General features: G+C 43.7%; 1 long non-coding RNA gene across 1 annotated transcript; it reads left to right on the top strand.

Annotated features, from left to right (window-relative positions):
* Positions 1-2,973: 2,973 nt before the first annotated feature.
* On the top strand, positions 2,974-8,400 carry LOC135906718 (uncharacterized). The gene is made up of 5 exons (XR_011514934.1): positions 2,974-3,327; positions 4,418-4,536; positions 5,664-5,747; positions 5,817-5,909; positions 8,058-8,400. It is a non-coding gene; the product is annotated as an uncharacterized lncRNA (long non-coding RNA).
* Positions 8,401-17,058: the final 8,658 nt, after the last annotated feature.

The raw sequence follows: 17,058 nt of genomic DNA, 5'->3' as shown, positions 1-17,058 counted from the left end.
CTGAGACTTCACTGCCAATGACAGTGTATCAGAGAAAGCAAACTATGTGCAGTCCAGCTCGTGCAGTGTGCACGCACTCAGTCCCGTACGCACAGACACTCTCGGAGGTCGATCTCGGCATTACACTGTCGCTCGCAGCACGTTTCCTCAAAGCAGCGTCGTGCACCTAGAGCGCAAGGGCCGTCGCGCAAGCTTTTCGCGGAAGTATATACGCGCCGCGCTGCACTCGGCGCCGCTGTATATACGGGCTGTAATGCGGGCGCCTGTCCGGATTCTTAACCGGGCTGCGTGCCGCGTACCGAGGAAGTTCCCGGGAGCGCGCATGTGCACATGCATATCTCTAGTATGTGTTTATGCATGCGTGACAACGACCTGCTGGAATCCTCTCATGGTCACCCACGAAACATGAACGCATGGTGGCCGCGAGTGGCTTGTACCTGACTAGACCTTGAGCGGCTGCCAACGGACCTGCAAACGAATTTGCGTCACTCATTCATTCATTCATTCATTCATTCATTCATTCATTCATTCATTCATTCATTCATTCATTCATTCATTGCACAATACTTTATCCGACTTTTAGATATCACACTGTCAGTACTACGGTGCTAGAGAGAAAGTTCTTCATTGAAGCAAAGGCGCAGCGTTTAGCCAGCGTTTAAAGCGTTCGACTGCATGCGCTACACTGTGAGGGAACGGACGAAGAAACAGAAAGCTTGTAAACGAAGGTGAGCAAAAGAATAACAAGAAATATGCACGCAAGAGAATAGTAAGATATAGCAGCAAGACACGGATTCGGCTCCCACCTGCGGCACAAGTTGTTTGTCTGTCACTTTTATTCCTCTTTGACATATTATTTCTGCATTCAAACTAAACATAACGGTTAGCTCTCCCTATATGCTTCCTCTAGATCTATACAGTCTGTTTGCTTAACACTAGTGTAACTAGCAAGAAATGGAGCGCTCTCAGTTTCCCTTATTCCTCGCGGACTTTCTCATCAATTAACGCGTTAATCAACCCAACCTTGAGGAACCGATGATGACTGCATAGGTAGGCAGAAGTACGGCAAGAACGATGTCAGTGAGTATCATCGCACCTAAATCATTCGCACCACACCACGACTTTTCACTCATTTGGGAGCATTCGACCTCAATCATTGTTATACCATATGTGCGAAGGGGCTACACAGATCATTGATTGATTGATTGATTGATTGATTGATTGATTGATTGATTGATTGATTGATTGATTGATTGATTGATTGATTGATTGATTGATTGATTGTAGCCGAGCGTCAATGCTGATGAGCTATACACTCTTAGCACGGTACCTTTTATGGTAACCTGTAATCACGAGTAACTTATAAAATAAAGGTTACATGCGAAATATGTTGATGTTTTAATTAAATGTTGTTACGTATATATATATCTATAGGTTACAAGAGTCAAAATTGACGGATTTAAAGGTTAATTCAGCGCAAAGCGCCTTGTAACCTTTAGATTTTAACCTCTAAAGAACACTGCAGCGCATCAGTGAGGAGACCTACATCATGGATTGGACGTTTGCTGATAAATGTATCCTAATGTGTTCGTGCTCTGCATTTATGATCTGGTTATTACAAATGTAGGACTTCGGCAGTTCGGGCTGTATTCGGTCTTAATTTCTGTCAGCCAAGCAGTTACATTTTTCACGATTTAAAACCAAAAAATAAATCAAGCATGATCGCACTTGCAAGTTCATCTGCGCGCTGTTCTTTGACGACCCTCCATACTTGGCACACAGCCTTATTTGAAATATCAGCAACGAAGACTGTGTCATCGAATGATGTGGCGTGCACTGCCTGCCGAAACCCAGTGGTCGAACGTGACGGAAGCCCCCTGCTCTCGCACGCATTCTAGCCACCACGAGACAGGCATGGAACATCGGTATTTCAACACGAGAAACAGTAGCGGGCGAGTTTCTTTAGAAAAAATGAATATGTTTTAACAAAATTCATGTACGAGGCGAGGAAGAACAGCAGAAGAAAAGCACACGAACGCGTTGGGTCTTTCAGTAAAAGGTTGTTGAAAACATTGGATGGTTCTATCACATATCAATATAATTCAACTTGTCTACTAAAATGTCCCTGCTCAGAACCTTTGAGTTGTCTGCATACATTTTCTGCCTTTAACCGGGTTCGTTTCATTCCCTGCACTGCCTTGATGCTGTCAACCAAAAATTTCCCATGCTTAATTCAACCATAAGCGCTCAAGATGAGGTTAATAGTTAGTGTGCAAGAAGCGCGTGCCTAAGAAAACCATGCCGACACGCGGTACCAGCTAGGCAGCGTGCGTACTGAAGTATAAACGCGCGGCGAGGGAGCTGGGCATGCGGTACGCGCTACGCGACCGGCGTAACTGCTTTGAAATAAACAACCTACATATCGGCGAACCATTCTGCATTGCACTTAGGATGTTTTAAAAACTTGTAGCAACTGATTCTACTGCCAACTTTCTTTGGGCATTATAAGCTGTGCCGAAGATTGGCATTACAACGACCGCAAATTTAAGTTACAGCAGACACGAAACGCGCCAAACGTTCAGTGAAATGAACAGGATGCCGCTACACTCACATACAAGCGAGCGCCGTCCGCTCCGTTGTCTTTTTTAGGAGACATAGACAGATGAAAAGAGCGTTAAATGTGTGAAGCCGCCAACTGAGAAATGAAATCTTTACCACTGTCCAAACACGAAATGCTTCCACCATCACACCAATAACATCACTGGCACCTCTGACATTTATTTCTGTAATTCATTGCTTGTTTTCATTTTTTTTTCATTTTTGCTTGTGCCTCTAAGTGCCTTTTTCTAACATGGCGGCAGCGAGCAGGCATCAGCCACACCGGAGCGCGGCCATCCACGGTGCTATCATCTCTCCTCCTCGGCCCAATCGAGATAGCTCGAGTTGCACGCTGGGAAGATTTTAAGCGGGAGCGGGAGGCTCGCAGCCGGCGGGAGTGGTTAGCGCGCTGTCGTCCTGTCGTTGTTGTCGTTCTGAGACGGCCATTATATTTGACTTGTTTGGATACCATCCGATCACCATTGTGTGCTGCCACCACTTGTAGCCTGCAGTAGTTATTACCGCTTCTACTGGGAACTTGCGCCATCCGCTGCACCCTCATGCCTTTGTGCAGCAGAGACCTTTTCGGTGTGTTGCGCGGTCGCTGCAACGAGCCGGGTTGTGTGTGCAAGCGATACACCATTCTGCGCCTGTCGGAAAGTGACAACCTGGTGAGGTGTGACTATTGTGACCACGTCCCAAATGCACACGGAAAAATATGTGATCTCGGTAAGCAGAACTTTTGATTTGAATTATTTTTGGGTGGATAGTACGTGAATTCTTTATAGTTCGCAATTCAACATTTGACATGATGCATGCTCTCGCTTCGCGTAAGTGTTTCTGAAAAAGGTTATTGTTGATATGTTTGCTTCTTTATGCTCTTCGATTTACATTGAGCTAAATTCGATGTTGTCATGTTGTCATTTTGTGCAAATATTGGATTAGACTTTTCTAAAATATTGAGCTTGTCGGCGGGATGAGTTGTGTCAGGGCAACTAAATGACCTCAACAATACGTTTCTTGTACTGACGCCGTGCTTTGGGCTGTTGTACTTGACAGAAATCGTTCAGTATTGCACAACTCGCCTCGTGCAACCTCCGTTAGCCATGCTGTGGTGGTGCGGGACTGCCCGCGCCCTGGCCTGGAGGTAATCTGCGGTGTGTGCAGAGGTCGGGCAAGCCGAGGCGGTTGGTGGTTGCATTTCTGCTTTCTTTCGGTGCGAGTAGTGCTGGAGGTCGCGTAATCTCAAAAGTTCGGAGACGCGTTTAAGGGAGCAACAAAACAAACGTTCGCTCCCCTCTGCGTTCTTCAAGTCAACTTGATAGCGATTGTTCGCGGTCGTCAAATGAGATATGTTCATTAATGCCTGCGCTCGCGTGACACCATGATTATTAGTAAGCTAATGATTACTGTTACGGCAGGTAAAACTACGTACCTTAGTTTGAGTAGTGGTCTAATGCTTTGCTATCGCTATTAGTGCTTCGCTTTCTGGGTAAAAATGCGTGTTTTTTTTATTTTCTTTTAGTCAAACGGGCCAGTAATTTAATATAAGAATCGGTGGTTAGCATTTACTAACTGCGAAGAATACACAATTCTCTTTTTACCGCAACGTCACCCCTTCTCTTACAACTTGCATTCCAATTTCGCACAATGATGTATAATTATATACAGCGTTGTTTCAGAGAATACATGTTGTATAGCTTTCGCACGAATTTTGCTTATGTACGCGTCTTTTTTTTTTTTGCCTACAGCTCTGCAATGCGCTCTGCATTACTTTGTGAACACTAATGATGTCGTTTCGTTGCGTCTATAATTTCAGAAACGAAAAATGCAGCCGAGGCAAAGGTGCAATGCAATGTGCCAGGCACCGCTGTTCGAGGCCTCAGTGTCACATGAAACTGTGGAAGCTTGCACATCTAGTCTCCTCAGTGCAATATGGTTAGTATAATGTGGAATGTTGGCCAAAGCTTTTTTGATTGCCTAGTGTATCAAATATTTTAAACCGAAGCTTTTTTTGCCTCTTCCTTCGGCTTTTCCACTGCTGCTGCTGTCGCTGACCTGCACGCGGCGTCGGGGAGTGGTTGAGTACGTAATGTACATAATGTACGCAGTGTACGAGAAATTACATTGTACTTGTACTTAGTAGGGACGCGGGAGTGACGTCTGTGAGCCCTTTCCAGCAAGAACTGCGCGGGCGTCGCCACAATGCCCTCTGGAGTTCTTTAGTCGTCACAACGTCCTCTGAAACTCCTCGGCCATCGACACAATTACCTCTGGAGCGCTGTAATTACGCGTTAGCCTGCGGTATAAGCATTGTAGAAGCTGCAGCGCTTTTGTACTCACGTGCAAATTTCCAGAGGGGAGATAGTCAATGGAAAGATAATACAGAGAATTTGTAAAGCCAACGCCCTGACCAAACGGATGAATAATAGTTGATATTCGCTCGTGGCGCCTTGCATACATAGTATGATGTGGAAGAATGGAAAGACGCCACCAGAAAGCATGCTTCATTTGGGGTCGCCTAAATAAAAGAAGAGTCGCTACTAGACATGGCAACAGTTGCGGAGAAACTGTAAAAATGTTGGTTTAAGAATGAAACGGCACGTTTCTGCTATTTCTGAAAAATAAACACCCTGCAAGTTTGTACATGATGACAACTGATGCAGGCGTGCAGACGCAAAGCTGCACTAAGTACCGCAGCGTCAAGACGACAACACGCAGCGTCAAGACGACAACACGCAAGCGGCTGTCGAGCAAATAAACATTTCAGCCACGATGCCATGCGCCCGTGTGAAGAATGGCAGTGCTAAATTGCTTGCAGCATACGAACAATGGCGCACAACAATGCCTCGAGCAAACACGCCTCGCTGTTTGGTGTACTACGTAGGCAAACACAAGTGGTGCACGTAAGGTAACATTTAACATCGCATCACGACTGTCGTAGGCCGTCAACATCACCGCCAAAGATTGCCACTGAACGCAAACAGCACAGAAAGCTTTGCTTGCATCGATTCCCACAGTGCGTGGGATCTATATATATTCTTTTTCTTTTTTTTTTGCTTTAGAGAGGACTGTCCCAATTGGTGCCTCCATAGAAAATGAATCGGCCTGAATGCCTGTGCAAGAATCACAACCTGGCTGCTCTAAAGGTAAATGCATAGCGCATACAGGAAAGAATTGGTTTTATTGGGTGCTTTGTTTTCACTTGTTTGTTCCAGACTCCGCACCGTAGTCCCATGTGCAAGAGCCCCCACTTGACAGCCCAGTGGTTGCCATGGACAAAGAGATCCGCGATACTGAATGCGGCCAAGGTATGTGATGTGAAATATAATTTACTAGTTCATAAGGAAAACATCTCAAATGTAACGATACTAAATATTACACTCATTTGTAAACTTTTCACATATCGTCCAGAAAGCTCTCTGCATTCACCTTGTGATTAATTTTACTCGCATCTGTGTTCCTGTTCAGTACTTATATTGTAGCATTATCATTTGTATTGGTCAGTGGTGCGAGTCGAGCGGAGCATCGTTACACGATTTAATGTTGTCGCCTTAGATTTTCTTCCCCTGAAATAATACTAAGGATGGAGGCATTGCTCATACTTTATATGCGCTTAAATTGAGGTATGGTAGTATTTTGGTGCTATTTTTTATTCACTACTTCCGTTTAGCTAGACTGCACGATAATTAACACATGAAGGCACAGAATGTAGAGAAGGAGCAAATTAATGAAATTAGACGAAATTGTTAATTTATATTGAACAATTTAATTTAAATGTGATTTATTGCATTTCAAAGTTAATAAAGGTGAGGTAAGCAAAAACCGTAAGAGACATCCTGCCGGACGGAACGTGCACACAGCCAGCTCATGAAGTGTGCGATGCTGCACCAATTTACCTGGTGAAATCTCGTTAATGCGTATCTTGTGGGAACAGGGCATAATTACGCGCTAAACAGTAGTATCCTTTAGTGAGATTTCAGTTGTATATAGTTGAGCAAACAAACGAAAATTGGTATTATACTGATTACTTTCGGTAAAATAACATTTCATTGCTTTTTCCTGCATGCTTTAATGAGAGCTAAAGGTGAGCCAGTTCTAATTTTCCTTGATGTAGAATGGTTGGGCTCTTTCGGGTTGAGTTGTGCTCTGCATCTGCAGTACTGCACGTTTTTGATAAATTTTACTTCGTCAGTTCACATTATGCTGTGCATATTTAATGTTTGATAGGCGAATGTTTATAGGTTCTAAGTGTCCTTGTAGGCTCCACTGCCCAGTGGTGATATCCAGATTGCAGCTCCCCACGTCTACACATGCAGCGAACAAACGTGTGTTTATGCTGGCAGCAGGCAAGAAATAATTTGGGTCTCGAACGGCAGCCTGGAACTAGCTGTAATTTATTGTATTTTAACCTACTACATCAAGAATCTCGATTATCGATATGCATTTGCACCATGCCTGGCGCTGATGCAGAAACTTGTGCTTCCCAGCAATGTTGTGCCTAGAGGGCTCATAAATAACAGATTGAAGTGTTTCTTTGCTCTTCTGAAGAAAAAGAATGTGATTTGATTCAAAGTCTAGTTAACAATTTTCACCTTGCATTAATGTTCACTTGTTGCCAGGAGGTGGTGAACAGATGCATCATTTTGTGCATTACAGTTGCATGCCTTTCTATAACTGTTTTATTGAAAATTACTGAGGTAATACATCCATTCATGCAAGTGGCATTTAGTATTGTGCACAAGTATTTTATTTAGCTGCTCAAAATTCTTAAATTCGTGCAATGTGAATTATGGCGGCCTTTCTTTGTCACTGAGTTATTCTAACTGCTAGCCTCTAGATGATAGCGTAATTGTGCAGTACTCTGCATAGCAGTGCCCAAATGACCTTTTTCAATATTTATTTTAAATAGGTAGTGCATTCAAGAAGTTTGAATCCCATCCTTGACATTGTTAGCTAGACAGTAAAATGTGTCATGTAGTAATTTTAATAAAAAATGTTCACGTTTGCATTGTCAAAAGGACCTAAACTGAGAGTTCACTATGCTGTAAGCATCACCACTTCCAGCCTTTTGTCATTTGGCCCACAAGCCAGCACTTTGCACATCTCCTGGTTAAGCTTTGTCTGATGTTTGTAAGAGCAACAAGTTGTCTTTTGATGCCAGTGGTGGTCAATGCTAACACTAAGGAAACGTTGCTCAGGTATAGATGGGCTGCATGCATGCATGGCCTTGTGGTCCAGTCTTCTTTTTTAGGTTCACCTATAGCCAATACTTTGTATATTCTTTGCATCGGCTACATTGCATTGGCAACGTCTTTATTGACCTGCTCTAATGCTGCACATTGATGTGTAAAGCTTTTTTTATGTAGTGTCCAATGTGGATCTGAACACAAGTGTCCAGTTTTTGTTCCTTCAATCTCATATACTAATATTTGCCTTGTTTTCTTGCTTCCTGACAGCAGTACAAGTTTTTACATGGACAGTTAACACGAAGTTATTGACGACATGCATGGCTGAAACACGGTGATATGATTTTAAAAATTCCTGTGTTATGATGCAAGTGATAGTATTCTGTTGAATTTTCAGATCTAGTCATGTGCCAGCAAGGCCTGCTGTACTTCTGGTGTATTCTATGTTGTATTTTCAAATAAAGATGTTGCATTCTGAAGTTAGCCTTATACTGCCTGTGGAACTGTCAATTTATACTCAGATTATTTATACAAGCTAACGGCGCCTCCTCCTCAGGCGTTCAAATTGTGTTTTGAACTGTATTTTTGAGAACATTACCGTTACATATTTGCTCAAAAGGTGCCGCACGGGGAGTTTGATTTCGTCAGAAATCCCAAGGGATACAGTATAGTAGTATCATGGTAGCCCTTCGTTGGCTGAAATACAACGATTTAAGTGATTTAAATGAAAGTAAACTTTTGACACCACATTCAGTTGAGCGTTCCTTTTTTTTTTTCAGAGAATTTCATGTGGGCCCCGCTCTTTACATGGTCCGACGAGCCCGGTGCGGCCTAGCAACGGGGAGGCGCCACCTTGGGTTTTGCTCCAGAAAGGCCAAATCTCCGCATGGTGCACCGAGTCGGCTGCCGCCAAACAACAGAGGTGCGTCATTTCCTTCTTTTGCGGTTCTCTCTGCTTGCGCCTCTTCTTTCTTGCGCGCTTCTTTTCGCGGTCGGATTAAGCAGCCGACAACCATGCCCGGAGAAACGTGAGCCCTCGCGGAGGACGCCACTCGGCCAGTCCTTTTTGGACATTGTCATTACACGTGGTTGCGCTTCGAAATAGTTCACCTGTCCACCTCGTGTAGTTTCCACAGGAAAGGGTGTCCCTGTGTCTCTCTCAGCCTAAGCAAAAAAAAAAGAAAAGAAAAAACTGCGTTTTGCTGGCAACTTACGCAAGCCGTAACATCTCTTCGACTGCAATGATATCTAGTCAAAAAATTATCTAGCTATCACAAAGCACAACAAGGAGGAGTGCGGGAGTACAGATCTCCACTTACGAATGGCATAGCAAGTGACAGACGCATACTGTTTTTGGGTACAATTGTGTAGCTATTAGCAATAAATGAAGCAAATTTTTGCTTTGCTTATGAATAACGGCAAGTGTTCAGGCCCTTTACCCGTGCTGTGTTTTTCTCCTGCGCATGCATTTGCGTTTACTGTGTGGATTGTACCAAGGGTATCATCCAGCATGCAAAAATTAAAAAAGTAGAATCAGTGAGCTGAAATTCATTTTTTTTTTCATTTTCGCGTGCTAGATGATACCTTAGGAACAATCCACCGAGTAAACACAAACGCATGTGCAGGAGGATAAAAACCGCAACAGCGTGAGCCAAAAGTCTGAACACTTGTCGTTGGCAAAGCGAAAATTTGCCTCATTTATTGATTAGCAGCTACAGAACTGTAGTCCAAAAAAATGAGTCTGTCACTTACAATATACTATTCAAAAGTAAAGAAATTTCTCTGGCTCCCGCGGTCACCTTTGTTGTACTTTTTGGGGTAGTAGGCTGCATTTTGTCTTAATATTTTTTAGGCCAAACAAGAGATGTTGCGGTATGCGTAAGGTCTAAGTTGCCTGCAAAACGCAATGTTTCTTTTTTTTTCTTTTTTCTTACTTAGGTTCAGAGAGACACAGCGACACCCTTTGTTCCGAAAACCGCACGAGGTGGACACGTGAACTATTTCGAAGCGCAAGCGCATGTAAAGGCAGCGTCCGGAAAGGACTGGCCGAGGGGCTTCCTCCGCGAAGGCTCACATTTCTCCGCGCCCGGTTGTAGACTGCTTAATCCGGCCGCGGAAAGAAGCGCGCAAGAAAGAGGCGCAAGCAGAAAGAAGCGCGAAAGAAGGAAGAGACGCACCTTTGTTCCTAGGCGACAACTGCCTTGGCGGAGCATGCGCAGAGCAACGGGCTTTTATGAAACATACCGCAGAAAGAAGAGCCGCGTCCCCGTTGCTAGGCGACACCGGCTCTATATACGGAGCATGCGCAGCACGGTGTCCATCTGGGACCTCCTGCAAGCCGCATTGTGTGAACATTTTAATCGTTCAACCGGTATATTGTAAAAGTAACCTTTATATTTAGGCAAAGACACTCAATACTGTATGCCTATACTAGAGGTTAAAGTGTTGTAACCTCTAGTTGAGGTGCACGCTTTCTTACCTTTAATAGAAGTTAAATTTGTAAAGGTTGATTTGTAACTTATAAGTTAAAGGTGCACAAATCTGTGAGAATGTACCCCTTTAGTAAAGGTTACCGTGCTAAGAGTGTACAGTGGTGGGCGAAGATATATTCTGTCTACGTATAAGCGACCTGTGGTCAGGAACACAGTAGCACGCCCTGACGTTGGGCGTGTTACTAAAAACTATAGACAAACATTTAAAGAGCGGTCTTGGAATTTTTTATCCCCAGAAAATATTAATCCGCACCCCAATGCACAGCAAACGATCGGTTGCGAATTCATTCTTGGATATTCCTCTCTGTCCCTTTATTTGTTTCTGTTTGTTGAATATGACCAAATGTATTATAGCACTGCATTGTAGTTACCTGCTGACTTCCATACGTACACCGGAATACTCAACGACACGTTCAACAACAGCTGCGGTGCATGAGGTAACGTGTTAGAGACGTTCTCCTGTTGTGCGACTGTTCTCTCAGAAGAAGTTAAAGTGTACTAACTTCATACACTCGCGGTAACGACGTGGTCACTGCCGACAATTTCACACCAGCCAGTGAGCGAACTACAGACCGAATAACTATCATAGTTTAGCATAATTTGATTAAATTTACGGTTAAGCAGCGTGACAAGGGACACCGTCACATAGCCGTGTCCCTCGTTACTATAGTATGTCGCCAGGTTGTCTACGCCAGTGTGCCTCCGCTATATGTCATAACTGCCTAGTCCCTTCCATTTCATGTTATTGCCATTTCTTGCTAATAGAGACAAGCAGAAGAAGTGGAGTAACACCCTGAGCATACATAAGGATAGTTACTTCGAATTCGTCGCTTGACAGCGCTTCGCTGCAGTATTGCATGCGGAGAGAAGTTCTCAACAGTGCACCGTCGGGGGCACCGTTCTGTAAAATCTAACAGCTGCATGCGGATATTTCTTCTTCCGCAGCTTCAGCAAAAGTCACTGACCCGTGCAGCTGTCATTGTTTAAATAGCTACAGCCTGTGCTTGCGGATCAACCATGGTTGCGAACGAAGCGTCACTTCCATGCAAGCTTGCGTGCGCGCGCATGTGGACTTGACGCAGTTACAGAATTCCGATACCTATGGTTTTTCTTGTGTAATCACAAAGTTTCAAAGATTCGTTTTTATTAGTTTTGTTATTTTCAACAACTTTAGTTTTCTTCCTGCTGCTGCTGCTGCTGCTGCTGCTGCGAAGTATACAGGGAACTGCGCGCTAGAGGGATACAAGGCGCGTGACAACGTGTGCCGCGATGAGGAACACGTCGGAAACGGCGTTGCGTACCATTGTGCACCTCGATCGTTTTGGTGCACAAGACGAGACGTACAAGAAGAAAAAAAGATTGGCAAAACTGTCGGCATTCGCAGCAACGCTACATAGGTTTGGCTTGAAACTTACTGGTACCTCCCGCTCACACCAATGCATGCAAACAGCTGGTAAGCACACGCGTGCTGCTCTGCGGGAAACTTAATGTGTTTGTGCACTCAACGCTCATATGCCAGCAGTGGAAGCCTGCTATACGCTGCCCTGCGCTCCATCAGAGCCGATTGAGCGGAACGTGAGGGGGATTCATCTTGTTACACAGCGCGGAACAAATGGGACAACAGCTAGCCCGGTCTCATAACCAACGTGAGTTTAATTTGGCGTGACTTGGTTTCGACGTCTCTTTTTTCCTTTTCTTTTCGACTAACCGCACTCCGCGTCTCTGTAAACCCCTTCTAATCTCACACGTCGTATATCGCGCATGCGCGTCAATACCACGACAGCACGACGGCGGCGGCGGGCCAATCGCGCATCTATAGTAACCGAATTGCTACGGTAAGAAAATGGCTCTTGTAAATAGTTTTTTACAGCAAGAAAAAAAGTATAAAATTTATTAGGTGCAAAAGCAGACTATCAGCGCAAACGCGCGTATTCTAACTTGCACGAAAATCATAAAGGTGGGAATTGCACTGCCACACCAACCCTGCCGAGACCGACGACGAAGCACTTTGCATGCATCAGTTTAAGGCCCACGAACAACACTGCGAATGAGGCTAACGTGGAACCTATGTATTTGGGCTGCAGGGACCATTAACCAATCGTCAATGTGGCGCGATAAATGACGAATAATTCTATTAACAATTAACATGAGGCAATTGCAATAACGTAATCGTATCGAGATATGTGGAAAGGTGCAATCGCAAAATCCGTAACAGTCAGACCGTATCGAGAGCGCTATTTAGTATATGTACTCGTATATAGTGATGCTTTTATTCTTGTCACGTTTCCCACGCGTATTGAGACAGCTCTCAAAGAAAAACGAGGAGCTTGAGGAGGAGAAGGACGAGGATGTAGGTGTTCCAACTATCATGCACCAAAATTTAAAGATATGCAAATGCCACGTAGCTGGACAGAACCAAGGTAATGTTGTTTGCCGTCGCTTGGAGATACTCAGATTATTTTTGCATTCCACCTAATTACATAATTAGTCTTATTTAATTACTGATTTTCTCAGATATGATAATTAGGTGAAGCGTGTCAAAGAGAAAATTGTAGAACAACACGAAAAACTCCCGAGATAGCTTTCCGTTGCTCAGTAGGTGCTACTGTATCGAGAGTTTTTCATGTTGCTCTACAATTTTCTCATTGACGCTTCTCACCTAACTATAATATTTGAGAAGTTGATTCATTAATTAAGAATGAACATGTAATTAGGCAGAATGGAAAAGTAATCTGAGTATCTCCAAGGCTAACAACATTACCTTGGTTCTGTCCAGCTACGTACCATTTGGATATCTTTAAAACGGACACAACAGCCCACGGAAACACGGAAACACGAAGACACTAGAAAACGCTGAAACAAGAATGCTGTATGCAATCACAGAAGAACAAAACTTACGTCGTCAAATGCAATACCATCTATCATATTCTGCATCCTCGCTCATTTCGCACAGTTAATTCGCTTCTTCTGCCTGTATTATTGCCCACCCTGGCCCGGAACAAAGTATTAGTGCCATTTAAAATGTCCGCAGTTAATTTTAGTCTAACGAGGGAAAGCTCGGCTGTTCTGCAACCAGCGCTCGGCAGGACTGCACTTCAAGAGGAAACGTTGTCGCGCGGAGGCACCAGTTACTAACAAAAGCGCGGATCGATAGGTTAGATTTATACACCACATATTGCGGTAATTTAAAGAAACATGTCTCCTCCTCAGATTGCCTGCATGTTCAATGGCTACCTTAATTTACGCCACGAAATATTGCTTTCACAACGGAACTCGCCGTGCCTGCGTTGCCAAACCAACACAGTTTCTTAATATTGTTGTTGTTGTCGTCGTTGTCGTCGTTGTCGTCGTCGGGAGGAAAAAATAAGCTGTTGTCGATTCGAGAGAGGCATGATACGCAAGGTAACTTACCCGCGTGTCACAGCTAACGTTGGCCAAGCTGTTCAACGAAAAAGAAAAGATTTAAAAAACGCGGTGAAAGATGCAATTATAAGAGTTCAGTTTTTGGGTTTCGCAGGTCTGACAACCTAACACGGTGTCTTAAACTCCTATCTTGCATGGTGTTTTAAGTCATATTATTTCTCGAATGTTCGTATTCAACTATATATCCGAAAATATCCCTATTCGAAATAACCATTAAACGATGGTCTGCACCACCGTGGGCCATAACAATTCAGCTTTGGTTCTCTTTTTCATTACACCTCCTGTTACAGTCTGCCATGATAATTTCCGTTCTCACGGCAGATTTTTTCCCGCACTGTGGGAAAATGCAGAACGGAAAACTTCTAACTGTAGTGCATTTCGCCGGCACATTTTGAGTTCGTATTCCTTGAAACTGGTGCTATAGGCACACATTCTCTAGCGTAATGGTATGGTCTATGCACTCGCTCGTTTAAATTATGAAATTGCAACATGCCTCCCTCCCGAAGTCGTTAATTAGAATGTTAATTATTTGTTTTCCTAATTAATAATCGTATTTACAATTATCGTGCAACTGCTGATGTCCACCGCCGCGATTAGAAACACGCGATTTACGCAGCCACGCTTGGAATATTTTAGAGCCTTGCGGAAAGATCTACAAGTGGAGTTGTTCGGGCTTTTCGTGCTGTTTTCCTCTCACCTCGTCGAAGCTAGGCGATTCGGTGTCACACGTGAATACGTGCACATTTATTCGTGTAGGTTTTGACGGAGCACCTTGTTTATGACTGGGTCTATATACCAGCTGGGAGCCAGCTGCGGCTGGTCGCGCAAATATTTTTACTTCAGAGCGGCTTGCACTATATTGCCGGAAGCAGTGAACAGAACTCGATATCCCGTTCGCGTGTATACGTATATATTTCTCTGCGCCGTGATGGTGCGTTTGCGTTCCCTAATCATTATCAATTATTAGTGGGACCGTGATTAGGAATAACACTTTGGGCTGTATTAGTAAAGTACGGCTCTGAAATACTGAAACAGCCATGAAGAAAGGCTTGGTAAGCCATTAAAACACACGCACATACACACACGCACGAAAAGGAGAGACGGGTGGCGACGCCGCGTTGAAATTTCCGCACTAGCGCGTCGGGACGTCATGGATTTCGACGGCCTATGCCCAGGAATAGTTATCATTTTTTGGTAGGTAACGAAGGACTACAAAGTATTCTACAGGAATGAGATACTTAGAGAGTTTAGAGAACATTTACTTCATAACAAGCGCCGAAATGCGAGAAAATATCCTGCAATGTATAACGTCACAACGACGTATACCAGCGCTTGGGTTCTGATGCAAAATTGAAAAAAAAAGTGAATCAAGAAAACAGAAGAAAAACGCTAGCCTTTCATTTCCTCGTCTAGTAGTCAAACTGTTAAAGTGAAATTAATAAAACAGCGCATTAAAAATAAATGCTTTTATCAGTCTAAACTGATAAACTTGACTACTTATGCTGTAGCTTAATTTATAAAACAGTCTAACCTGACAAACTTGACCTCGTGTTTCACTTTTGCGTTCCCTTAAGTTGGTAACGGCGCACCAGTGAGAAACCGGTGTAACGACGCCACCCTAAAATTTCTGCTTGAACTTGCCGTGACGTCACTAACTTCAAGACAAAAAAAAAATTGGGTTATACTCGAGAAAACCACTATAGAGAGGGGCACTAATGTTGATCCCCTGGGATTCTTTTACGTGTACCTATTTAAAATGTACCGGAGTGTTTTTGCATTTCGCACGCCATTGAAATGTGACTGCATGCCGCGGCCTGTAGATAGAATCCGCGACCTAAAGTTAAACAGCAAAACGCCATAACCACTATAACCTATATTGATTTCCTTGTAATACATTAAATCGAATCAATTTTGCGTTTGTTAGATTCCTGTGTGTTTCATGTATGCTCCTGTACTGCGTTGTGGAGGGGACCGTGGGCTTTAGTCATGCTGTTCAGCAGCTTTTACCCACGGCCCCTCCATCATTTTGATGGAAATAAAGCTTATTATTATTATTATTATTATTATTATTATTATTATTATTATTATAACCTAGACGCTAACCTACCACGTCGATTGGATTTCACAAGCGCCTAGTTGCGTCTCACAGTTAAATGCTAATCGCTAATAAAGGACTACATTGTTTTCTAGAGGAACCACAGACGTTTTGGCGTTTTGAAGGACTACATTTTGCTTCGAAACATTAAATTTTTTCCCTCTTTAGTGTCCTTTTAAAGCTAGTAAAGTGATGCTACTTTATAAGGCGAAGCGGGCAAAACACGTATGTGCCTTCTTGGTCCGGTGTCTTGCGATTCCTTCACATATCTAAAAGCCATGCTTCACCAACTGGCTAAACACTATATACGCTTCTAAAGAAGTGATTTTATTAAGATTGTACAGAGTCGGCTGTTATTTTCAATACGAATGCGACCGAGAATCACAACACGATGCTAAAATGGGTGTCAGAGTGACGAAGCCGAACAATACAGAAGCAGTCGAAGCGTAAACGGTTGTTCAAGCTCCGAATTGACAGTATAATAAAGGGGCATAATTAATGCAGCTGTGAAGACATATAATGCTGGAAAAAAAAAGAACCGCACACACACACACACGCACACACACACGCACGCACGCACGCACGCACGCACACACACACAGAAAGTCATCGCAGAACCTGTGACAAGTGTCTATATGTATTTTTCTACGCGCTGCAATCATGCCCTTAAAACCAAGCACGAAGTAACCCAACAAGCATGCAGGTCGCGGAATCGAATCCCGGCCGCGGCGGCCACATTTCGATGGGGGCGAAATGCGAGAACACCCGTGTACTAGATATAGGTGCACGTTAAAGAACACCAGGTGGTCCTAATTTCCGGAGTCAAACACTACGGCATGTCTCATAATCAGAAAGTGGTTTTGGCACTCAAAACCCCACAATTTAATTAATTTACTTATTTTTCTGACAGCTGGCCTAAAGCATTCAGATACGCTGGAGATTCCACCAGCTGCGCTGTACACCGCAAAAAAATTAAATCAATACTGCACTCAAAAACCAGGAGAAAAAAATGAAAACGTGTTTCACGAGTCCAGCAAGTACCGGCACGACGTCTTTAGCCGTTTTGTTTCTTTTTTTGCGTTATATAAAACTCCAAACATTCTAAAGAGAAATAAGGATATTGGCAGACGCTATAGAGCTACAGCCATAAATAAATTACGATTACACTTGTGTCTACGAAGCAGTTTCGGTACGTCGTATCGTCACTATACACCGGCTCGCTCCGTTCACACGCGAGCGAAGTCAGAAACACAGGCGACAC

The sequence above is a fragment of the Dermacentor albipictus genome, chromosome 5 (genome assembly GCF_038994185.2).
Source record: "Dermacentor albipictus isolate Rhodes 1998 colony chromosome 5, USDA_Dalb.pri_finalv2, whole genome shotgun sequence".
Lineage (NCBI taxonomy): Eukaryota > Metazoa > Arthropoda > Arachnida > Ixodida > Ixodidae > Dermacentor > Dermacentor albipictus.
This window is presented reverse-complemented; position numbering and strand designations above follow the sequence as displayed.